Consider the following 24,410-nt stretch of genomic DNA (forward strand, 5'->3'; position numbering starts at 1 on the left):
CAGGGCCGGCGGCCTGTAAACAAGGAAGCCACCTGGGGGAGATGCGGGGCGGCCGCTGGTCCTGGGGAGCAGGTGCTTCCTGGGGCCCGCCCTTGACAGGGCCCTAGGGGCCGCCTCGTCCAGTTGTTCTCAGGCACTAGGGGGCGCTGTGGACTGGCGTCTGGACCGCACTGCTGTCTACCAGAGTTCCTAAGGAGTGTGGCTACTGGAGGGTGTGCCCACCCAGATCCCTAGGCCCCCTGTCCAGCCGCCCTCCCTCCTGTTCCCAAAGCACACTGGCCAAGGGCACTAGCCCAGACACTGAGGGCGCAGGACTCACGCTAACCAGCCTGTGTGTGACTTCATTCCTGCGCGACTACCAAGTCTCTGGTTCCTGCCCCTCTCCTATAAGACTCAGGTCTCAGGCCAGGGCCTGGCACCAACTCTATTGGTTGGGAGGGGGCTCCGAGGCCACCAAACTCCTGGCTGCCCTTGACGCTTCTCCCCCCCCCCCCATCCCCTGGCGCCAGGGAAACAAAAGGTTAGGAGCCCAGAGGGACTTATCTGGCCCCACCACCACTGGGTGGGGGAGGGGGCAAGAGGGGCACACCTCCCCTCCACTCCCCCAACACTACTGATTCTTAGAGACACTTTCACAGGCGGAAATTCCCAGAGGTCAGAGGAGGGAAACGGTTAATTCCTTTTATTCAATGGCCCCCCCTCCACGCCACCCCCTAACTTCCTCCCTCCACTTCCCGCCCCCCCCCCTGTGTGAACAGGAAGTGCAGAGGAAAAGGCTCTGAGCAGAGCAGCTGGGAGCAGGAGGCAGGGAGTGGGCAGCAGGCTTAGTGCCAGCCCTGCCCTTCATGTGGGAGAAACAGAACAACTGTGGCTGGGTATAGAACTTGCAGCCTGGCTGGAACGCGGCAACTGAACGGGGCAAAGCCCAGCCTCTATGCCCCCTTTCCCCAGCCTGCTGTCAGGCCCGGGGCTGATGTCCTGAGAGTACAAGCAATCGTTTGCCCAAATCCCAGCTGCCCTGGCCACTGTGGCCTCACCCGTGCTGCGGGGCTGGGCATCCCAAGGCTGTCGGGCAGCAGGCAATTCATGCAGCCTCCAGTCCTGGCACTGGATCCACCACTCGGCCCCTTGGCCCTGCCAGTCCTTTGAAGCTCAGTCCGAGCTTCCTGTTTGGGGCAGACGATGCCAAGGCCCCTCCCCCACCATTGTTTTGTAGAGACCATAGGTCCATCTGTTGCCCCCATGGTAGGGCCCCTAGGCCGTACCACACGGGAGCAGAACCACAAAAGACCCTGCTGGCAGCTTTGCTCCTTGGGAGCCAGGCTGTCCCTGCAGCAGGTTGAGGATAAACAATCGTCAGAAGCAGGCCTGCAGGGCGCTGAGATAGGAGGATGCTGCTGAGTAGCCCTGGCCTTGGATGTCTCCAGCCCTCTGCTTCCTCCTACACCTGAGCGTGGAGATGATGTGGAAGCCACCAGGGGAGGGGCGACATTCTCCCGCTCAGATTCCAAAAGGGAAGGCTGGCAGAGCAGCAGGCTTTGAGGGAGCAGATTCCACTTTCAGATGCCCACGACTGGGTGACTTCCTTTCCCAAAGCTTGCCTTTGCTGGGTGCTGGCCTTGAAGAAAGTCTTGAACTGAGCAGCCAGTCCCCGTATGGTGATATCACAGGATGCTGAATGGCCCAGGTCAGTGGCCAGCAACTGATGCCCATGGAGAACAAACCAGAAAATACCTGTAGGAAAAGGGTACTAGTGTGACTCCCAGGAATGTGGTTGCTGATCCTGGTCCCCAGGCTGCTATGGTCAAAGGTCTGTGTTTCCCAGGCGCATAGCAGGCGCCATATTGTCTCTGTACCTCATACTTGCCCCTAACTCCCTTCCATGGACCAATCCCACACATCCAGGCTGTTTCCCCCTCATCTCTCCATAGGGGTTAAAACCCAGAAATGGTCTGGCCCATCTCTCTTACCATGTCCCCAACCCAGAATTCACCCTGCTCCTGGCTCTCAGAGGCTTGAACTCTGAAACCTTAGCCAGAGGTCATGTAGTGTTATGAGAACTCTGCCGCAAAGGGTTTTCTGCAAGTATACAACACCTGACATTGATATGTGAGTATCTGGTGGAAACCAGGATGGGGTGCCCACGCCTCCCATGCATCTGGCCTGGCCTCTCCTTCCCAACTCCAGTCTGGCTGGGATGCCAGGCTGCCAAGAATCTCAGTTCGGAAACCACTAAGCTGCCATTTTCTACCTCCTGATTTACAAAAGCTGAATCTAAGAGGAAAAATTGATGACTGACAGGAGACTGTATCCAGGATCCTCTCCTTTCTCCACGAGATTTCATGCTTGCTATGGATTAGTTGTTGTCCTCAGCCTTTTATAAAGCTCCTTTTCTTTCTTTTTGTTTATTTTTGAGACAGGGTTTCTCTGTGTAGCCCTTGACTGTGCTGGAACTCACTTTGTAGAACAGGCTGGCCTCAGAGATCCACTTGCCTCTGCCTCCCAAGTACTGGAATTAAAGGTATGCACCACTACTACCTTTTCTTAAATCTTTTTAAAATTACATTTATTTAGTGTGTGTGTGTGTGTGTGTGTGTGTGCGCGTGCATACATGCGCACACGAGTGCGATAGGTTCTGGGAATCAAACTCAGGTCCTTAGACTTGGTGACGAGTATCTTTCCCCACTGAGCCGTCTCAGCAGTCCTCATACTCATTTTCCATCACCAGCCCAAAAGGCTTGAGCCGAAAGATAGGGAGTAAGGTATCCGGAGGTGATCTGGAAGAGTGAGGATAAGCATCTCCCTGGGCTTGTCAGTCATCAGCTTAGCCACACCCCTGGAGCAGTCTCTTCACTTGCCAGATGAGAATATACTAGACCTTCAAGAACAATGTGAAGCTTCACTGAGTACCATGAGGCACATCTGGATAGTTAGATCAGGGCCTGGTACCTTAGCGTCCAGGTGCCCTTCTTCCGAGTCCCCCAGCAGCTCTTGCTTCCAACCACTCTTATCTCAAAAGAGGCTTGCTTGGGAAGGTTTTCAAGGCTTCTTGTAAAATGGACCAAGACCAGAATGAGGATTCTCTCAGAGATGTGGAATGCAGCCCTGAAATACCATAGGAATGCTTTCTAGGGCAACAGGTCTTGGGTTCCTAGAGGAACACAAGACACAACTCCAGTTCTCCAGGCCCAGGGGGTTGGGCAAGCATCACTCTGGCCACTGACCAGGCCCAGTCCCTCTGCCAGTCTATCTTTGTGGTCCAGCCCAGAGCTTGCACAACAGCCTGGCTGGCAGGCACTCCCCTGAGAGCTTCAGGAAGTCCCCTTGTCCCCCTCTGATCTTTGACTCTTGGGTCTGCTGTAGGCCGAATTCCAGACAGATGTCTTCTCTTCTACATTCTGCTCTTGGCCTAAAGGCTGGAACTTGAGTTGTCCCCAAATCCCAATGTACGGCCATCTTTTCCTGTGCTTTCCTGCATAGTCCAGCTAGAACCTCCAGTGGTGAAGCTCCCCACACCAGCCAATGAGGCCTTTTGGCACAGACAGCGGCGCTGGGCTCTCACCTGCTGGCCACGGGTTCTCCTGACAGCAGGCATCTTCCTAAATGTTCTGCCCATTTCGATCCCTGTCCCAACAGACAAGACAGGACCAGCAGAGTCCCCTCCCTCCCTGTATCCTCCGAAGTGTCAAGGCCCCTTGATACGTTCCACGTTAAACTGTACTGCCCCTCTCGGCACTTGGTTTCACAATCGAATAATTCCCTTTTGGTTTCCGAGTGGAATTTTTGCTTTTATTTTTTAGGGTTTCTTGGCTTTTTCCTAAAAGCAATCAGTCTAAATTTGTCATCACACATCCCCCATTTTCGTGCCCCAGGGCCTCCTTTCATCCCCAGGAATCTGGAAACCATATGTGTGGGCAGAAACCCCCCAGCATCCCCCAGCATCCTGGCCTGCAAAGCCCCCACAGAGCCAGCATGTTTGCTGGGTAAGAGCTTACACTCCAGGCTGGGACTAGAAAGGGAGTTTCTCTTTGGACCTTCCCAGCTTAAGCTGTGGATAATTCGTGTGGTCTAGTGGTTAGGGCTAGAACACATGGGGTCTGCCCCCAGCAACCTCTTTGACTAACGCCAGAAGTCTGGGAAAGTCCAGGTGTCACCTAGGGGACTCAGTTTCCCTACTTGTTCAGAAACTTGCCTAGATATCTCTACATTCTGGACCTTACCTACTGAGGAAACTGAAGCAGAGAGCTCACAAATCCAAGGCCCACCTGGGCATGGAGCGATTCAAGGTCAACCCTGACATCTTAGGGAGAACCTGTCTCAGATTTTAGAAGCTGGAAGCAGGGATGGGGATACAGGCAAGCAGGAACACAGGTGCCAGCGCATGTGAGATGTCAGGTTCAATCCCCACTGCCTCAAAAATAAATAAAGGAAATAAATAGAATCTGTTAGCTTGTGGTGTGACAAGCTGCACTACCTGGGACATGACTAAGCATGACTAAATTGCTTAATCTTTTTGAAGGGAGTTCATTTACTTTATTGTTTTGTTTTGTATTTTTGAGACAGAATTTCTCTGTACCTTTGGAGCCTATCCTGGAACTCGCTCTGTAGACCAGGCTAGCCTCAAACTCACAGATCTGCCTGCCTCTGCCTCCTGAGTGCTGGGATTCAAAGCTTACGCCACCATGCCTTTAATTTACTTTCAATGCCCTGCCCCCCACTGCAGGGATTGAACCTAAGGCCCAATACCTGTGAGGTGAGGCAGGCACTATACCACTGAGCCCCACTCCCAGCCCCACTTACTCTTTCTGGACCTCGGTTTCCTTATCTATAAACTAGATACTGTTACTGTGTCCACCACTTAATTCAATAAGAAAAAAAGATATTCAAAAGGGCCTAGAGCTAAGTACACTGTAGAAGCCCAATAAGTGATTGTTGTTAGTGTGAGTGACAAGTCCAAAGCTTGACAGGCAGGAGTGTATTCTCAAGGCCACTCTGTCTTTCCCGAGAGATCTTCCCTGGGCCATCCCAGCTTTAGAGCCACAAAGATGCAGCTGTCTTCCTTGTGATCAGTGCTGAGGCCTGACTGCTCTGTCCAGTCTCCATGACTACTGGAGCAACTCCCCTCCTTCCTTCCTCCAGTGCTTTCTGTTTACTGTAAACAGCTGGCCCGGCTCAACCCCAGCTGATCCGACCAGGGCCAGCCAGACCCTCTCTGAACCAGGAAAGTCTAATGCTCAGTGTCCCCAAGCTCCACAGGCAGGCCTTGAGCAGGCCACCTCAGCTAGTAGGGAGGGAAAAGGGATGGAGTGGGGATCTGTCACCTCAGACCCAGCCTCAGAGACAAGAAACAGATGGGGCATAACTGAAGAGAACCACTCCATTAGAGCTTGGTGAAAAGTCTCTGGCTCGGTCTTAGGTTGACCTGGGCACAAATTCTGTTTATTGGCTTATAAACTGCAGATAATAATACCTTCCTTGAGGGGAATGGCTGAAGCATGGGCAAATTGGTGATTATGCCTGCAATGCTGGCTCAGGGTTTGGCTCACTATGATACTGGCTGCGTTTGTTATGACAGTGTTCATATTCTTTTCTACACAGGACTATTGCATGCTGGGTATGAAAGGAAGTTCATGGCTGCCCAGGCGTGGGAGACCCGAGAGGGTCTAGCTGTTCCCTTAACCCACACCTATGTATGCTGACACTGGAGCTGGGTCACGTGTGTGCCCCAAGCCTCAGGGCTTCCCTCCGCTCTTCACGCTGGGTCTCTGGGGTACCCACCTCCTAGCCCAGTACAATGTAGTAGTACACAGTAATGCTGTTAGGTAGAAGTCCCCCTTTCTGCAAGTGTTCAGGGCATGGTGGTCTGGGGTGTGGGGCTCCCAACTCTGAATGGGCTCATGCTGCCCCTCGATTCTCCTGCAGCCTTGGAAGTACTGGCTAGTTAGGAGAGACTCCTGACCACAGACTTAGACTTGCCCTTCCTCTAACCACCAGACCCACCAGCAGTCTTGGGGCAGAAGCTGGGGTTAGGCAGGGGCATTCATTGATTTGACTCACTCCCCACAGGCCCATGAGTAAGTCCCACTCTGGATTTTCAGACCCACCCCTCTCCTGGACCTGCTTGTTGGGGTCTTCCAGGGTTGGGTCACTGTGGTTCCCGTGTGCAACCCTAGTGTTCCTTGCAGAACAGGCCTTAGGGGCCGGAGGCCTGTGGGTCTATCTCCCTTACCCACAGCTCTGCTTAACTGGAGTTTTTGCCTCATCCCAGTCAAGATGAGCCCCCAGTAATGAAGTCAGTCCCGAGGACTGGCCTGGAAATCCCCCACTTCTTACCTTGGCCACTTAGGGAAATGGCCTTCCAACAGAGGGCCGCTCCGGCCAGGGACTTTTCTCCTGGGGATGACACAATGCAGGGAAGCCTCAGGGACCCCAGCCTCGCCAGGCAGCACTTTAGACAAAGTGACTATGCCAGAAGTACGCTACTGTTCTCTCCCTTGCAGGAGAGAGGGTACCATCTGGGACTTAAGCTGCCTAAGGGAGGCACAGAGAAGGTTAGGCCCATGGAACCAGTGGGGTGCTGCCCCAGGAGCACCTCAGCCCTCCTCCCTCCTCCTGGCGCTCAGTCTGATAGGACAGCGTGTCATTAGCCTTCCAGACTATTATTTCAAATTATTAGGTTATGTTTAAAGATTTATTTTTTTCTTTGTTTGAGTGTTTACCTACATATATGTATGTGTACCATGTGTGTGCCTTGTGAAAGTAGAGGTAAGGATATTGGATCCCTTGGAACTGGAGTTATAGACTGTTGTAAGCTTCCATGTGGGTGCTGGGAGTCTAACCCGGGTCCTCTGCAGGAACAAAAAGTCTCTTAAGAGCAGAGCCATCTCTCCAGCACCAATTGCCCCAAATGTTCTTCTACCTTTTCTTCCCCCCCCCCTTCAGCATTGGAAACTAAGCCATCCCAGCTCTAGTTTCTCTCTGTCTCTAGGTCTCTCTATGTCTCCTGCTTCCTGCTTCCTCCCCCTGTTCCCCCCCTCCCAAGATAATCTCACTAAACTTTTCAGATTCATTTAACTTTCTACTCTTCTACCTCAGCCACTACAGCAGCTAGGAACAGGCCTATACTAACGGGGCCAGCAAAGATCTGTAATTTTTCCTTGTTTTGTTACTATATTTGTATTCATGCACACACCTGTGTATATGGTGTAGCATGTGTTGGACACAGTGTATATGATGTAGCGTGTGTTGGACACAGTGTATATGGTGTAGCGTGTGTTGGACGCAGTGTATATGGTGTAGCGTGTGTTGGATGCAGTGTATATGGTGTAGCGTGTGTTGGACGCAGTGTATATGGTGTAGCGTGTGTTGGACGCAGTGTATATGGTGTATATGTGTGTTGGACGCAGTGTATATGGTGTAGCGTGTGTTGGACACAGTGTATATGGTGTATATGTGTGTTGGACGCAGTGTATATGGTGTATGCGTGTGTTGGACGCAGTGTATATGGTGTATGCGTGTGTTGGATGCAGTGTATATGGTGTATGCGTGTGTTGGTCACAGTGTCCTTATCTGCCAGTCACTCTCCATTCACTCCTTGAGTAAAAATTAAGACAGGGTCTCTTAATTAATGAATCTGGAGTTTTTCCATTCAACTGTCTCCCAGCAAGCCCAGTGGACTTGGCTTTCTTTCCTTTTTTTTTTTTTTCAAAACAAGATAACAAGGTCTCTCTGTGTAGTCCTGGCTGTCCTGGAACTCTCTCTGTAGACCAGGCTGGCCTCAAGAGATCTGCCTGTCTCTGCCTCCCGAGTGCTGGGATTAAAGGTTTGTGCCACCACTGCCTGGCTCTCTTTCTTTTCCTTCCTTCTTTCCTTCCTTTGTATGAATTCTGGAATCTGAACTCAAGTCGTCAGTCTTGTACATCAAGAGCTATTGTGTGACAAAACTTCTTCTGGGGAGATGCAACACACACACTAACTCACCCTAGACAGGGAACCCATGACAGATCAAGGTACAGATACCGCCAAAGTTCAACTTGTGAACCAATGAGTTTTATTGGGGTTGCTTACAGGAATATAGGTGAGAGGTTACTTACAGGAGCAGAAATAACTCAAAGACAGCTTCGTCACCAAAGCCCACCCCAGCATGGGTGACAGCTCACAAAGCTGGGAACCTGTAGCACACAGGTCAGACAGCGTCCTTTCCAAGTGTGTCAGCTGGTCTAACCCTCTTCTGGGCAGCTCACCTGGCTTCTGTCTCTACCAGGCAGCTGCTCTCTGAGCTTGACTCTGCTCCTCTGAGAGGGCCTTCCAGCTTTTATAGATAACGCTGGCAGGGTGAGGCCTATTGACTCTGGTCAGTTTCAGGGACTTCCTGAAGTTATTTTAAGACAGGATCTCATTATTTCCCCAAGGTTGACTTTGAACTCCTGGGTCTAAGCATACTTGTCGCATCAGCCTTTTGAATGCTAGGGTCTACACATGCAAGCTACCGTACCTGTGAAAACAGCAACTTGTATTTGCTTTTAGTTTTACTTATTTACTTAATTGTTTATGTGCAGTGAGTGGAACCCAGGGCCTCAAGCACACTAGGCAGGAATTCTATTACAGCTACATCCCCAAGCTGTATGAATATTTATTTATTATTTTTTTTTTCGAGACAGGGTTTCTCTGTGGCTTTGGAACCTGTCCTGGAACTCGCTCGGTAGTCCAGGCTGGTCTCGAACTCACAGAAATCCGCCAGCCTCTGCCTCCCGAGTGCTGGGATTAAAGGCGTGCACCATCAACGCCCGGCCTGTATGAATATTTATAAACACAAAAGTTAACCAATGGGTATGGTGCCTTAGGCCTGTAGCATTCAAGAGTTGAAATCCTGAGGCTCAGAAGTTGAAGGACATCAACTGTATAGAGAGGTCAAAGACACCCTGGGTTAGGTAAGAACTTACCTGAAATAAAAATAAAAAAATTTTTAAAGGTCTAGTTTGGATATGATGACACATTCTTGTAATCTGGGAAGTAGAGGCCAGACCATCAATAGTTGGATTGTTTGGGTTGTATATGACCCTGGCTCAAGAAATAAATTTAAAATAAAAATGTGGTTATAGATCTACCTTAGCATATATGAAGCCCAGTACCACATACAAAAAGAGAAAGAAGGAAGGAAGGAAGGACATATGTTAAATGTTACTAGAATTCAAGAGGCTGGAGAGACGGCCTAGTTTTTAAGAGTACTTGCTATTAGCCAGGCTTGGTGACACATACCTTTAATCCCAGCACTCAGAAGGCAGAGGCAGGTGGATCTCTGCAAGTTCAAGGCCAGCCTGGTCTACAAAGCAAGTTCCAGGATTGCCAGAGCTACACAAAAGAACTGTCTCAAAACTCTCCCCAAATCTCCTTGCTGTTCTTCCAGAGGACCCAGGTTCCATTTCTAGCACTCACATGGTGGCTCGCAGCTGCGAATCTGGTTCCAGAGGATCAGACAAACTCTTCTGACCTCCCTGGGCATCAGGCTCATGTGTGGTGCACATATATACATGAAACCCATACACAAAAAATAAATCTAAAATAAAAATGATATTAGGGCCAGGCAGTGGTGGCGCACACCTTTAATCCCAGCACTCAGGAGGCAGAGGCAGGTGGATCTCTGTGAGTTCAAGGCAGCCTGGTCTACAGAGTGAGTTCCAAGACAGCCAGGGCTATTACACAGAGAAACCCTGTCTTGGGAAACCAAAAGAAAAAAATGTTATTAGAATTCAGTTTTCATTTTAGCTAAAAAATAAATCTAAATAGAAATTGTATTTCCCTTGACCCTCAACCTTGATAGCTGCTTTTCCGAGCCTGGCACACAGGTCACTGTGTGGTCCCCACCATGCTGATGGAGGAGGAGAGACCATCTCCTTGAAGGAGATTTCAAGAGTGGGCCAATTATTTTCTTTGTGCATGGCAAACTGTGACTTAGAAAGTCACAGCTGAAGCCCTTCTGTTTGTTGTCATTTTCTTTTACATTTCTTTATTTTGCGCATGTGTGGGTGCACAGGCAATGCACATGCCATGGCACACCTGGAGGTACATGCCATGGTACAACTGAAGGTCAAAGGACAACTTACGTACAGAAGCTGGCTCTCTTCTTCCGTGTGGATTCCAGGGATCAAACTCAGGTCATCGGGTTTGGTGGCAAGCCCCCTTGGCCCCTGGAGCCATCTCACAGACCCTGTTTGTTGTCATTAAGCTGAAAAGGACTTAGTCACCGTGAGCAAAGCCCTACTGCTGGAATGCTGCAGGTTTGGCACCCCAGAGACCCGGGCATCCTTCCCCGGGAACTGCAGCACCACAGCATAGTGAGTGGGAGTTTATTGATCTGGGAATGAAGCTCAGCTGGCAGAGGGCTTGCCTAGCACACACAAAGCACTGAGTTAGGTCCCTCGAACTCCATCAACTGGATCCGAAATTGATAGTCAGTCTTGGCTACAAAACGAGTTTGAGTCCAGTCTGGAATACATGAAACTCTGTCTCAAAAAAAGTGAGAGTTTATCAAGGAAGAACATACACACTGAACCTGTTTGTTGATGACTTCTGCTTCTGCTTTCTGGTCCATTATCTATGGGGCCTTCCTGAAGGCCACAGAAAACTGAGATGCTTGCCATTAGCAGCTTTGCATGTGTGTGTGTGTGTGTGTGTGTGTGTGTGTGTGTGTGTGTGTGTGTGTGTGTCTCAGCATCCTGAGCTCTGGAATTACAAACTTGAACCAATCACCCAGCTCCTGTCCAGTCGGGAGAACCTCCTGACACCGAATCAGATCATTTTAATCTGTGTCCTTACAACAAGATCTATCTGGGTAAATGAGGCAGGAAGTCAATATGGCCATGCTGGAGATACACATCCTAAAATATAACAGGGGGCATTGCATCTCCCAAAGTCACACTGGTTATAAGAACTGAGGCTCCTGTGTGTGCTAGCTCTTCCTCATCTTGTGACACAAGGCTGCCTTGGTAGCTCAGAATTCTGACTGGGAAGATATAGTTCCCAAGGCGCACGGGAATCCGTCCCACATGGCCAGGGAGGGGGAGACTACCTTCCTGCCACTCTAGAGAGAAGGCCGGCCCAGGACCCTCCCTCTCTCGTCTTCAAACATGTAGCCTAGCTGTGGGCAATACTTGTAGAAGAAATCTGGGGAGAGGCATGGACTTTTCCCAATCCCAAGCTAAGTCAAAGCTGCCCCTGGTGTCCAGTCAGCCTGACTGGCTTAAGGGCCAGAACTTCTTCCTTTATCCAAAAGCTCAGAGGCGGGAGGGTGATGGGGGGGGTGGACGACGACACAGTGAAGGGCAGCCTCAACTTCTAGCCCCCTCCCCCACCCTGACAGCTGTAATCTGCCTGGGAAAATCTCCTCCCCCCCTGCACAGGAAAAAATATTAGTTGTCCCGATAACAAGGAAAACAAAATCCAGTGCAGGGCATGCGAGACTTCCTGAGGCGGAAAACAATGTCCATGGAGAGCTCTGTGGAGAAGGGCTAAGTTGGAAGGCTGAGTGGGAGCCCTAAGGACACTGGTCCAGTCCTATCCGGCCAGCGGGGAAGGGGGGATGACAGATCGAGGAACTTGGAAAAAATATTTCCACCCCCAAAACCTTGAAGTCTGGGCTGTTGAGCTACATCCGGGAAATGATTCAGGACAGGGTCACGTCCCCACACAGGACTCCAGACCCTTGCTCAGGTGTGCTCAGCCCATCTCCCTTCCCTCCTGGACCCAGCCTGCTTTCTCAGGGACTGGCTGCAGGCCCTAAGAAATTGTAAGGCCCGAGAGAAAGTCACTCCCCTGACTGAAGTCACTGGGACCCTGTAAGAACTCCTCTCGTTGCCCACAGCCGCTTTCCTGGGTACTTTTCCACAGGGGCAGAAAGAGTTGGACACTTGTGAATGCCTTGTTCCTTGTCCCTGGGTCAGAAGACTCTGTTGCCCATGTTGTCCTCTGCGGCACTGACTCCTGGGCTGGGTGTGTCCAGCTTTGGGGGGGAGCACCCCCACCCCTTACACCAGCAGGAGAGCCTTTAGAAACATCTGCCCCCTAGGCCTCATCTCAGAGACCTGGCCTATCAGAATCTCCAGGGAACGGCTCCAATGATTTCTGTGTGCGGCCAGGATGGAGGATTCTAGCCCTATGTTCCTGTAACTTTAGTCACTCTCTCTCTTCGTCCCACCACCACCATCAGAACTGGACCCTTGGATTTCCATGTGAGAGCCCCTCAGAAGTGGCCACCTAGGATGGTGGTCTCTGGAGGTGTCTGCAGAATTCCCTGCCCCAGCTGGAGGCCAGCTGCCCAGCCCAATAGCAGGTTCTGGGTTACTGCAGCCCCTCCCTCTGATTCTCCTCCCCCCTGGGCAATGAAGCCTGGGGCCTTTGTTCTCAACCAACAGGAGTGTGACCAGAAACCCACCCACAGTTTAATTACAGTCCCATTCAGTGGCCACAGGCTGGCCACCATCCTCACTCAACCTGCTCCACTTGGCCCCATGGGGCTTCCAACCCAGACCAGCCCAGTGCAGCTCCACCGTGTTCAGGGTCATGCCAGCTTTGTTCCGAGGAAGACCTTGCTCTCCCTTGCCCCAGTACCTTCAGCCCTTGTTCTGCACAAAGCATAAAGGCTGTGACCTCCTTGAGCATCAGTGACCCTGATATAGTGCTACTACAATGACATACTGCTGTGCCAAATTCCGGGCTCTCTTGAACTCACAGTCCAATGTGATTTACTCTTTATTCTATTTTATGTGAGGCACAGTTCGCCTGCATGTATATATGTGTACCACATGCATGCCTGGTACTTGCAGAGGTCAGAAGAGGTCAATGGGTTCCCTGAAACTGAAGTTATGAATGGCTATGAGTCTCCATATGGGTGCTGGGAACTGAACCCAGGTCCTCTGCAATAGCAAAGAGTAGCCTCCAGGCCCCAACTCACTATTCTTTAATACCCGCCCCCCAACTCACTTTTTGTTGTTTATAATTATGTGCAGTCAGTCACATGCTAAGCTCTTTGAAGAGTATATACTCAGAAAGTCACCCACCCTGCTCTCAAAGGCCTTGTCAGACGGAAGGAAGCACCATCACAAGGTAATGTCATTCATAGTCCCTGCTACCTTCCCAAGGGCCCCTACAAGCGTGGTAGGCAGAACGTTACAATTGTTCCGTCTATATTCGCTCAGTCAATGGATATCTGGCTGTTAGGTGACTTTACAGGTGAAGGTAGACATCTTAGGGGCAGGGCCAGTGCGAGCTTCCACTTACAGCAAATGCAGGAGAGTGAAGACAGAATGAGGCGTCACCTGAAGCCTGGCCAAAAGAAGTCATCAAGGTCCTCTTTGTCTCCTGCCACCTGAGCTTTTGGCATCCAAGGGGTTTCTAAGTGAGAAACCATAGGTTGCCACACCCTCTGCTTAAGTGGTCTTGTTCACCTAGAAGGCAACCAGAGGGGCTGGACCTCAGAGAAGCTTTTGTGTTCCCCCTGAGGCGACTTTCCCCAGTCTCCTGTTTCCCTCTGGAGGAGGCAGACATGGTCCCCGGTTCCCATCACAGTGTTTTCCAAACAGGTGAAAGATGCCATGGACAACTGGCCACCTGGTCGTGGGCAAGGGGAAGCCCCAGTGCATATCCCTAGGGGTGCATCATGGGGAAGGCACCGCAGCCTACTTCTCCTCAAGCTTCAGTGCTGACCCTTGGCCTGGGTAGTGAGGAACAGGCCTCAGAGGCCTGAAGTGAGGGGGCCTCGCAGGGAGGGGGTCCAGTCCCAGCTGCCTAGCTCTGGGTACTAAACAGGCTGCGCCAGGGGCAGCAGAGATGAGGGCACTCCACCACCTGCTTTTCCTTGTTTTGTTTTCAGGGCACTAATTACTGTGCTGAGCTTGGAGCTGCCTAATGAGGCCGTTTGGATTTCCTGTTGTTCTGGCTTCCCAAGACCCTTAAAGGGCCAGCATCACACTGGGCGTATGCCCTGGGTGGGACAGCGTCCTGACAGGGTGAAATTAGAGGGGCTTTCTCTGGGGTCAGCTTGGGCAATGCTCAGCTCACTGCTCCCCTAGTCTCCAGGAGTGCCCACCCAGAAGTGCTCTCTCCGGAAACAGGAGCCTAAGAACCTTGTGGCTTGGCCAGGGCTCAGGGTGGGGTGAGGGAGGCAAGGAGGCCAGAGCTGTGGAGGAAAGGCCGGTGATGTCACCAGTGCCCAGACTGTGAGAACCGCTGCAGCACCAGCAGGAGGGAAATGCTGTGACGTCCTGTCGTGTTCCCCTCCTCCCACTGGAAAATAAACACTTGTTGTCTGAGAAACCTGAGCCACCTCTGAAGGGCAGGCTGTAGATCAGGCTACCCCTTAAGTCAGCCCCTCTGGACCACGCCAGCAGAGCCTGCAGACTGCATGCAATCCCCTTTGCACTTTGGGGTTCTCCTTGGCTATCCCCTAAGGAGCAGAGCACTGGGGGTGTCTGGGAGCCCATTCACAAGCGACATGCCACATGCTGCAGCTGGGCGGATGGGCAGCTGAGGGGACACCATCTGGCTGCTTGAATCCCCTTCAGATCTGAGGCACAGTCCAGGCCCCAGGACCTAAATGCCACTTGTGCTGTAAATGTCCAAGCTGCAGATCCCCTGGGTCCCTAGGAGGCCTGGCCTGCAGCACCCTCCCCTACAGACAGGGTGACGACATTGTTGTTCTTATACTACAGGGCCTTCCGCCTGAAGTTCCGGCTCCTAAATGGTGGGAATGAGGGTCCCCCGGACAAAGCCGGCCTGGTTCCCGCAGCCACCTCAGAATGGACGGAATCCCCATTGTGTGTGGGCGCCCCATGCCCGCCCTCCCTTACCCTCACCGGACATGCCAACAAACAGCTCATTGAGCCTGGGGAGGGGCCCGAGAGACAACAATGCCCCCCAGTAGGCCCTGGTAGTGAGCTCAGCTGGGGGTGGAGGCTGCCATGGAGGCTGGAGAGCGATGATCTCAGCCTTGGGAGAGTTGGCCAGTGTGACAAACTGACCTGAGCCTGGCCTCCCCAGTGAGACTAAGAAGGGCTGACCTGAGCCTCACTTTGACTGCCCCACCCCCAAGCTGGGAACAGACCGGCACTTCCCATACACTTAAACTACCCCTGCCCTACCTGGCGCCATCCAGGAGCAGCAGGCAGGTCCTTGGAACCCAGGAGAGAGATCTTGGACCCAAGAGCCTGGTAGAGACTTCCTCTGGTCCTAATGGAGGTCCAGACCAGCAGCCCACACTGATCACAGTAGAACTTGAGGACCCCGGGGTAGAATGTACTTTCTATGACCAAATCTTCAAAAGACATCGGGATAGTCAAAACCTGTGTTGAAAGTCCTGTGGGGGGGGGTGGGACCTCACGCCCTTAAACAGCACAGAACTGGTCTAAGTGCACTCAAGATCTCCCCTTACCTTGAGCTTATGTGTAGAACTTTCCAGACACAGGGCCTCAGGTCACTCTCCCAAAACACCTTGTGGATTCCAGGTTTGACTAAACCCTGTCTCCTCTGCTGACCAGGTCAGCAGGGCATCCTGCTGAGGGAACCAGAAGACATAGGGAGCTAGCCACAAGAAAATGTGGTCAAGCTACCTCCACTCTACAGACGTTGGACAAGCCAGGTGCAGGTTTGCAGAGGTTGATGGAAGGGGGCGGGGTCTTTGGGGTGAGAGGTTGTAACAATGCTTGGATTCTGGCATTCTAGACCACCCAGACATCCACCCATGGAAGCTGTACATTTGGTCCCCAGCCTCAGATGCCGGAAGGCTTTATGCCTCGGTCTCTCTGCACCTCCCCACATACACTTCTATGTCCACCACCGCCCAGTGGTGGCTGTGCTATTACCTCTGCTCAAGAGCTGAATTCATCTGCCTGGCGAGTTTCCATGCCCTGGCCACCATGCTCACATCCAAACTCACAATTCAAGACTCTGTCCCCTACCCAGCCCTGCGAGCAGTACCTACCCATTTCCTCCCTTATCCTGGGCCTCTCTGTGCCCATCAGGAACGGTCTCCTTCCCTCCTTCCAAGAACTGCTTTGGGCTGGAGATATGGATCTGTGCTGACTGCTCTTCCAGAGGACCGGAGTTAGGTCCCTGGCATCCAGGTCAGGGGTCACAACCACCTGTAACCTCAGGTCTAGGGCATCTGGCACCCTTTTCTGGCCTCCACAGGCACCTGCACACATGTAAGATATACTCACACATATGTACAAACACATGTCACATAAACAAACAACAAAGACCTGGATTTTTTTTTGTTTGCCTCCTCCATGAATCGTCCTCTGAGCCATGGTTCCACAGACTAGCTACCACATTCTTTTTTTTTAAAGACTTATTTACTATGTACACACTGTTCTGCCTGCATGTCAGAAGAGGGCACCAGGTCTCATTATAGATGGTTGTGAGCCACCATGTGGTTGCTGGGAATTGAATTCAGGACCCCTGGAAGAACAGCCAGTGCTCTTAACCTCTGAGCCATCTCTCCAGCCCCTGCTAGCACATTCTTTTTCTTTCTTTCTTTTCTTTTTTCTTTTTCTTTTTTTTTTTTTTTTGAGACAGGATTTTTTCAGGCCCTAGGTGTCCTGAAATTCGCTCTGTAGACTAGTCTGGCCTCAAACTCAGACATCTGCCTGTCTTTGCCTTTCGAGAGCAGGGATTAAAGGTGTGCACCACAGGCTGGAGAGATGCCTCAGAGGTTAAGAGAGGTTAAGAGCACTGACTGCTCTTCCAGAGGTCCTGAGTTCAATTCCCAGCAACCACATGGTGGCTCAAAAAAACCATCTACAATTCAATTTGGTGCTCTCTTTTGGTATGTAGGCAGAGCACTGTATAATCTTAAAAAAGAAAAAAATCTTCTTTTCCCTTTATAAAATATATTAATTAATTAGTTGTGTGTGCGTGTAGACACATGTACATGTACGGGTCATAGGACAACCTCAGGTATCAGTCCTCACCTTTCAGCTCCTTTTTAAGACACAGTCTCTTACTGTTCCCGAGCCTCCCTTCTCTGCGTCCGTCTTCCCACAGGCGCACAGGAATGGCAGACACACGCGACTGCACGTGGCTTTTATGTGGGTTCTGGGAATTCAAGCTCAGGTCTCCCTGCTTGTGTGGCAAGCACTTTACCATCTCTTCAAACTCCACATCTTATCCCCTGGGCAGAGCCAAATCACCGTCCCCTTGTGTCCTCAGGTGGTGGATCTCCTCCACAATGAGGTGGCTCTGGGATCCAATCTTTTTTTTTAACATTATTTATCTTTATTTTATGTGCTATTGCATGTGCGTCTGTGTGAGGATGCCAGAACTGGAGTTTCTGACAGTTGTGAGCTGCCATGTGGGTGCTGGGAATTAATTGACCTGGATCCCCTAGAAGAGCAGCCAGTGCTCTTAAACTCTGAGCCATCGCTCCAGACTCTTGCACCCAATCTTCATGCGTCTATGTTTCATCCCCGCTTACATGCACGCACATGCACATGAACTCAGTGAAGCCTCCCTCAGGAAAATGAACCAGGAATCTGTAGTACTATGCATGCTGTATGAGTGTGTGAGTGTGCTACTGTGAATTGAACCCAGGCCTTTATGCATGCTAAGTACATGCCTTACCACTGAACTCCGAACCCCAGCTCTTGGTAGCCCTGTTGATGGATTTGTCTCAGCTTCCCATAGCTTCCTCTAACCTGAAATGCTGAAAGGAGGTATCAAGGCCTGGAAGAGAAGGAAGGAAGTTGAGCACAAAGCATCTTGAGGTCTCAGATGCCAAGATGACTCCAACCATGGTGGTTCTCCTGTGACCTAAGAAAGATCCTGAAGAAGGGTGAGTGTGTACCAGAGTGTTGAGCTCTCTATTGCTGAGCTGTGTATAACTGAGCCCCTGGTATTGGCCACCCTGACTTTTCACCATTGCTCAGGAATTCCCCATGAGTACCCAAACTTGACTTTCTTACACCTACAGGACCGCAGGAAGGCACTTACAATGGCCCAAACTCCTTGGGGCTAAGAGGAAGCCCAGTTCCTATGGCCTCTAGGCCTGTGGGGACATTTTCCTAGATGTTCTAGATGGGCTGGAGGTTCTCTGCTAACTATAGGCAGGTCAAGTTATTCATTAGCAAACGTCAGTATGTGATTCTCATTAACTCCAGGGGAGAGTTCAACCTGGATTAGCAACTGGAATACGTAGTGTAGACACTGTCACAGGAAGTTCTCCCATATGTCTAACCTAAATCCTTCCTGCCACCACTGAAGTCCATTTCCTCTGTGCTGGGAGAAAGGGATAGCTGGACACAGTCCTCTGCTTTAGACCCATCACCTGCTTGACCACGGCAGTCAGATCTCTCCTCAGCTTTCTCCAGGCAACAGTGACCTGCTGGCCCAAGCAGCTGTTCAGCATCGGCACCTGTCCCCAGCCTTTCTCTCTATGTGAGAAATGTGCGCCCTACTTCCTGGTTCAGGCCTAACCCTTCCTTCCAGGAGACTGGGCACTAGAGCCCCCACTCCTAGGTTCCTGCTGATAGACAAAGCCAGGTGTGGTCCCATCCCCCTCCTCTTACTCGTCCTGGGTGGCATCTGGGACTAGAGATCAGAGTTCATGTCGGGAAATGAGAGGGCAGAGTCACTTCTAAGAGGTGACTTGTGGGTTTGTGGGAGAAGATGTAGGACACAAAAGTACCCAGGGGCTCTTGGGGACTGGGGAGGGGTGCGCCTGCAAGCTAAGTGAAGCTTGAAGCATCAAGGAGGGCTGAGAGGCAACCTGGACAGCTTTGCCCTGGGAAAGACCACGGGGACAATAGGCCTGTGGGGAGGACCACAGAGGTCAGCCTGGTGGGTCAGCCTGGTGAGGGTTCGGGATGAACAGATGAAGCAGCTTATTTGGAAAAGCCTAACCCCAGGACAAGAAGCCAGGCTAAGAGAGTGAACCCCCCACCCCAGCACTGCCACATTCTTCAGACCAAGTTGTCTTTTGATACAGCGACTTTTTGGACACTGAGGAACACAAGGCAGGTCTCCAGCCTGCCCTGTGTTTTTGATTTCTAAAGCCTTTCCTCTTAAAGACGGGGTCTTATTTCATAACCCTAGGTGTTCTGGAACTTGTTATGTGCCTAGAACAAGCTGGCCTCAAACTCACAGAGATCTGCCTGACCCCAGATTTTATTTTCATTTTTAAAGTGTGTCTGTGTGAGTGTGTGCTGTGTGTGTGTCGCACCTGAGGAAGTTAGAAGAGGGAGTCAGATACCCTGGATCTGGAGTCACAGATGGTTGTGAGCTGCCTGACACCGGTGCTGGCAACCAACCTGGAGTCCTCCAGAAGACTATAGATAGTGATATAATTAAGGATGGCCTTGAACTCCTGATCCTCCTTCATCTACCTCCATGTGCTGGGACTATAGATGTGTCCCGCTACTCCTGCTTAAGCCTGGGGTCTTTCTGCAAGGTCGTCCTGAGCCTCTCCTTCCCTCTCCTGTGCCTCTCTGCTCATTGGTAGAGTGTGGACAGGAAGGAACTGGGGAAGGGGAAACCAGGGCTCTGGGCGAGTTGCCATGGAGGCTGCCTTAAGCGCCAGCCTCCTCTGTGACTGGAAATACCCGATGTGTGGTTCCTGGCCCTAGCTTTCCAGGCATCTCCTGGGTTTGGCAGATGTAGCTGAAGCAGCTGCCCGGTCATCATCAAGTTGGCCCTGGCCACTAGGCTTATCTCAACTCTGCAGCTGCCAACCTATACCCTGCCTTCTCTCTCTCCTGTCATCCCCCCCCCACTTCGGTTTTTTTGAGGCAGGGTTTCTCTGTGTAGCCCTGACCTGGAACTTGCTCTGTAGACCAGGCTGGTCTTAACTCAGAGATATGCCTGTCTCTGTCTTCTGAGTGCTGGGATTAAAGGTGTGCACCACCGCTGCCCTCCAGTCTTTTGACTGACCACAAACAGATAAAAAGAAACTTCGAGAAGCCTTAGCTTCTCCTCTCAGGCCTACTGTCTCTGCCCTTATTGAGAAAGCACTTATCTCAGTCCCAGACCCCACCTGCTTTGAGAGCTCTGGGAAGGCCAAGGAGACAGCATGGAATTACTCCAGGCCCTAGGTGCCTGGGACCACGGAGGAGGAGGAGATGGTTGGCCTTCCTGGTTTCACAGGCCACCTCAGCAAGAGGGCTGCCTCAGTGGAAAGATTTTTCCCTAGGAGGTGGAAGTGCGGACAGCTATCCTCCAGGTTGTCCAGCCGGGACCTCTGCCACAGTCATCCTGCAAAAGGGCCTGACCTCTTGACTTCTCACACTTTGCTCCCCTCCTCCTGCTCCTGGCGCCTCCTCCCTCAGGAGTGTGTGTCTCTTTTCTCTTCTTTTACGTAAACTCTGACACTCATTTGTGCCCTGTCCCCTGGGTGGCCTCTGGTTGTCTTTGTGTTGCCTAGAGGGAAGGAAAGGAGCTAAATTACTGTTTGAGTCTTGCAAATGCGTAGTTGAGTGCAGTCCTTCACTCTCCCAGGTCACTATTATCATCACATCGCACAGAGGAAAAAGCAGGTGTAGAGTCATGGTTAAGTTAAAAGCCCAGGACCACATGGCCAGGTCCCAGGCACACTCAGTCATCAGACCCCAGGCCACCTCAGTACTTGGCCTTGGTCAGTGCTCTTCAGATCAGAACCCATTGTGAGTTAGAACACCGTGCCCCTCTTGTCTCCCAAGCCCTCGGGTTTTATCTTCAGTTCCTGCATCCTGTTCCTCCCTTGAAGTCCCCCAGCCACTTCTGGAGGCCAATGCTAAATCATCATCTTCCTCTCTCCTCCCTTAGCCTCAGGCCTATTCTCACGGGAATCCACTCTGACCCTGGGCGAAAACTCAAAGTACGCAGTTTCGCAGTTTCTCAATGGAGCTGTAGGGGAAAGTGCGCCGCGCTGCGGGGCGCTGCCTGCTAAGCGGGAATCCAGATCCTAACCGCTGGCGCCCCTCGAGGGGAGGGGAGAGGGCGGAGGTGCTTCTGCGGCGGCATCTGTCCGAGGCGGGCGGGAAGCTGCTGCATTAAATTGTAAAATCGATTTATTGACCGGCAGGTGCGAGCAGCGGCAGATGGAGAGCAGCGCTGCCCGGGCGCATCTGCGGGGAGCGGCGGCATCGATCCTGGCCCCCCTCTGAAACCGTTCGTCCTGGGCCTTTCTGTCGGTTCACTCCTAAATGCAGGGCCAAGGTCCGAGAAACTGCAGCGCCCGAGTGACTAGTGTAGTTCAATTCCCTTCCCTATCCCCTCCTGTCCTCAGGGCCCGAGCTGCGCCCCCACGGCTGGCAGGCTCTGCCAGCCCCACTGCCCCAGTTGGCACGCGGCGGGCCAGCCTGACGCGTGGCAGCGCCCTGCGGCAGATGAGGCACGCGCCGGCCTCATTTCAATGAGAATGGATCGAATGAAGCAGCCATGTGGCAGCAACAGTTTGCAAATCTCCCCGCCTTCTGTGCAACTCCCCGGCCGCGGCTCCCAGCACGTGGCCCCTTCACCGCAGCGACCGCAGCAGGGTCTCTCAAGGCTTAAGTGCCCCGCCTCAGACAGGCCTGCTTCCCCGCCCCCAGCCTGTCCTGCGGGCGCAGTAGCCCAGACCCCACCTCGCTTCTACCCGGGTGCAGTGTGCCGGCTCCAGACCGCTGTCCCTTGGGAAGAGTAGCGGCCAAGAGGAGGGCTAACACCGCGCTGGAGGTCTCTGAGCTGCGCTCATAGGCTTCCAGCGGGGAAGGGGGCCCGAAACCTCACCCCAATAACCTGCGGCCAATTTGGAGACATAGCTGAAAAAACTTTGGCTTTTTTTTTTTTCAGTTCCAGGGGTTGGTTCTGCATAATTGGAGAAACTGAGAAGTGGCATGCATGCACAGTGGCCAGGAGGAGGCAACAGCAGAGGCAGAGACCTTCTAGGGAGAAAGGCTTTCACAGGCTTCCAGTACTCAGACTCTGAGCTGGGAAACGTTGAGGATGGTGTGGAGTTGAGGAGCTGTGGACCCAAGAAAGGGCTTCAGTTTATGGGGACTCATGTCGGAGTGTCTATATCAGGGTCAGAGTCAGCAGGCCCTGACTAGAAACGAGGTCCACTGCATCCTCTGCCTCACGGTCTTTCGTTCCCTCGAGTGACCAGGACAGTGTTGCCTTTCTTCCACCTGAGTCGCGTTTTTTGCTCATAACGAGGGAGTGGGAGAGAAGGGCTCCAACTGTGCTGGAGAACCATCCCCTACACATTCAGACCTAGCAACTGACCCCAGCCGATGGGGCCCGAGGCTAAGAGCGGTGCCCTGGCCAGGGAAGAACCGCGGGCACATTATGAATAGGTTCTCTGGTGAAGAGGAAAACGTAACGCTTTCCTGTCTGGGTCAGAAGTCTTCTAGGTTGGATGGCTCACATTGTCCATGCTGAGGAAAACAGTGATCCCAACTTTTGTTTGGTCCTTGACTATCTGCAAAGTATTTTCGGCACATTAATGTGTATGACTGAGTAGAACACTTCCAAGAGTATTTAATAGGTACCCTGTATGGAAGTAGATGTCTCCCTTGAGAGTTAGGCAATCGACAGCGTTAGAAAGAGAGAGCACGTGTCGGTGAACTCCCAGGCTAGGATTTTGGTATGAGAGCTAATAGAATCTGGTAGGGTCGGTTGCATGCCAGTTCTAAGGAGAAAGTGGGAGCATTCTCGGACACCCAACGCAGGTCTAGGGATACACGAGGATGCAGAGAGAGGGGATTTGGAAGTCCACTTGCCAGGACCGCCGGGAGGTACTCCCTGAGCTCCCCCTCCCTCGGGCCTGGGACTCGGCTTGCCCATAACCCACATTAACTCGCTAGTGCAGCCTGGGCCCATCTGCCGGCCCCCGCCCCACCTCGGTTCCCCACGCCAACCCGCTCGCGCCAGATGGCGGCTGGGAGGGGTGGCCGTGCGTGGGGGACCCCGGAGCCTCTCTCCTCACCTCACCCCACCCCCACCCCACGCTCAGAACCTCATGTTCCTCACACACACACACACACACACACACACACACACACACACACACACACACACACCCAGCAACACCAACCAAGTCAAAAATCAGACCATATTCGTCATTGGCAGCTGTTGGGCTCCTCTTCCCCTACAAGGCCTCCCTGGGGCTGGAGCCGCGTCCCCGCTCACCCCCCCCCCGCCCCGCACTGATCTTATCATCCGACGACAGCCAGCCATCACCACGCGGGCGGGCTGACAGATGAAGCCACAGTGCCCCACTGCCCTCAGTGCAGCCGAGAGAGTTCTTGAGCACCCCCGAGACGGGGAGAAGCCAGCCCCCCTTGGTCTGCGGCCTCCGGGGAGCACGATGGGTTCTGGGAAAGCAGCTGCACCGTTTGTGCTCAGAGGCCACCCAGGAGAGGCACGCGTGCGACATGGGTGAAGCCGCCCGAAACTCAAACAACTTGTGCGCCTCCAGTCCCACCCTACATCCTGCCCTATGCCGAGAGAACTGGGCCTGCTCAGCCCCAGGCTCTCTCACCTGGCGTCTCTAGTGGCCCGTGGAAACTCCGGAGTTAGGACAGTTCCTCCCTAACCCCAGTGGAGCTAGGGGACACGGGTCGGGGCCGGGATAGGCGACGGAGCCCAAGCGTGACCCAGGTGAGGTAGGCACTGAGGGAGAGGCCAGGACTTCATTATCATACAGCTGAGGGCGCACCCCCACCCCTACTTGGAGAACCACGCCCCCTACCTCCCCTTCGGACCTCTAGTCCCGGCTAGCACGAGCCGGGGCTGGGGGTGGGGGCGTGGAGAAGAGAGAAGGCACGCGCAGGGCACGCCCCGCTGCTGGAGAGTGACACGCCTACCAGGTGCAGGGAAGACAAGAGTTGTAGACGCTTGGCCCCTCGCCTCGCTTGAAATGGCCACGGAAAGGTTAACGCGTCCGATGGCTTCCCTGCGGTGCTGGGGACGCGTGGTGGGTGGGTGTTCATAGGCTGGAGGCCAGCGAGGCACGAGCCACCTAAAGTCTGGGAAGGAAAGGGAGATCCAAGTCCCCTGGCGCTGGTTTTCTCTCTTTTGGTTTAAGTTCGTCCCACCTGCTGGAGGACTATAGTAGCTATGCCTGGAGCAGATGCACCGCCTAGGGGTACCCCTTAGAGTTTCCACCCCAGGACCATCCCGGAACCGCCTCACCTCCCGCCGCATCACTGGGCTACCCTCCTATCCTCTGGTGGCGAGGGTCTCAGCCTTTAACCAGACGATCTCTGAGGACTGCTCCCTGGGCACGCGCAGTGCTGGGAGCCCAGAGGGGCGGGGACCTGCGCCCTACTGGCTAGTTGACCGGGGGAGCGGCGGGGGCGGAGGCCCCCGCCGGTGGGTGCTGGGACTGTAGCCACTAGAGGCCTGGAGGGGAGGGGAGAGTAACCATGAGCCCGGCTGAGTGACAGGCTGCGAAGAGGAGCCAA

The 24,410-nt window shown here is 52.8% G+C and overlaps 2 long non-coding RNA genes across 3 annotated transcripts; one reads left to right on the forward strand and one right to left on the reverse strand.

Moving 5' to 3' along the window:
* The first annotated feature begins 15,124 nt into the window (after positions 1–15,124).
* LOC121140485 lies at positions 15,125–21,610 on the forward strand. Its single transcript, XR_005877340.1, has 4 exons — positions 15,125–15,203; positions 15,531–15,631; positions 17,667–17,824; positions 21,047–21,610. It is a non-coding gene; the product is annotated as an uncharacterized LOC121140485 (long non-coding RNA).
* Positions 21,611–21,765: 155 nt separating this feature from the next.
* On the reverse strand, positions 21,766–24,234 carry LOC121140483. 2 transcript variants are annotated; one of them, XR_005877339.1, is made up of 3 exons: positions 24,139–24,234; positions 23,811–23,972; positions 21,766–22,423 (listed from the first exon to the last, which is right to left on the reverse strand). It is a non-coding gene; the product is annotated as an uncharacterized LOC121140483 (long non-coding RNA). The 2 variants fall into 2 exon arrangements; XR_005877338.1 differs by having other exon boundaries at positions 23,486–23,972.
* Between the last annotated feature and the right edge of the window lie 176 nt (positions 24,235–24,410).

The sequence above is a fragment of the Mesocricetus auratus genome, unplaced genomic scaffold (genome assembly GCF_017639785.1).
Source record: "Mesocricetus auratus isolate SY011 unplaced genomic scaffold, BCM_Maur_2.0 Super-Scaffold_100004, whole genome shotgun sequence".
NCBI classification, from domain to species: Eukaryota; Metazoa; Chordata; class Mammalia; order Rodentia; family Cricetidae; genus Mesocricetus; species Mesocricetus auratus.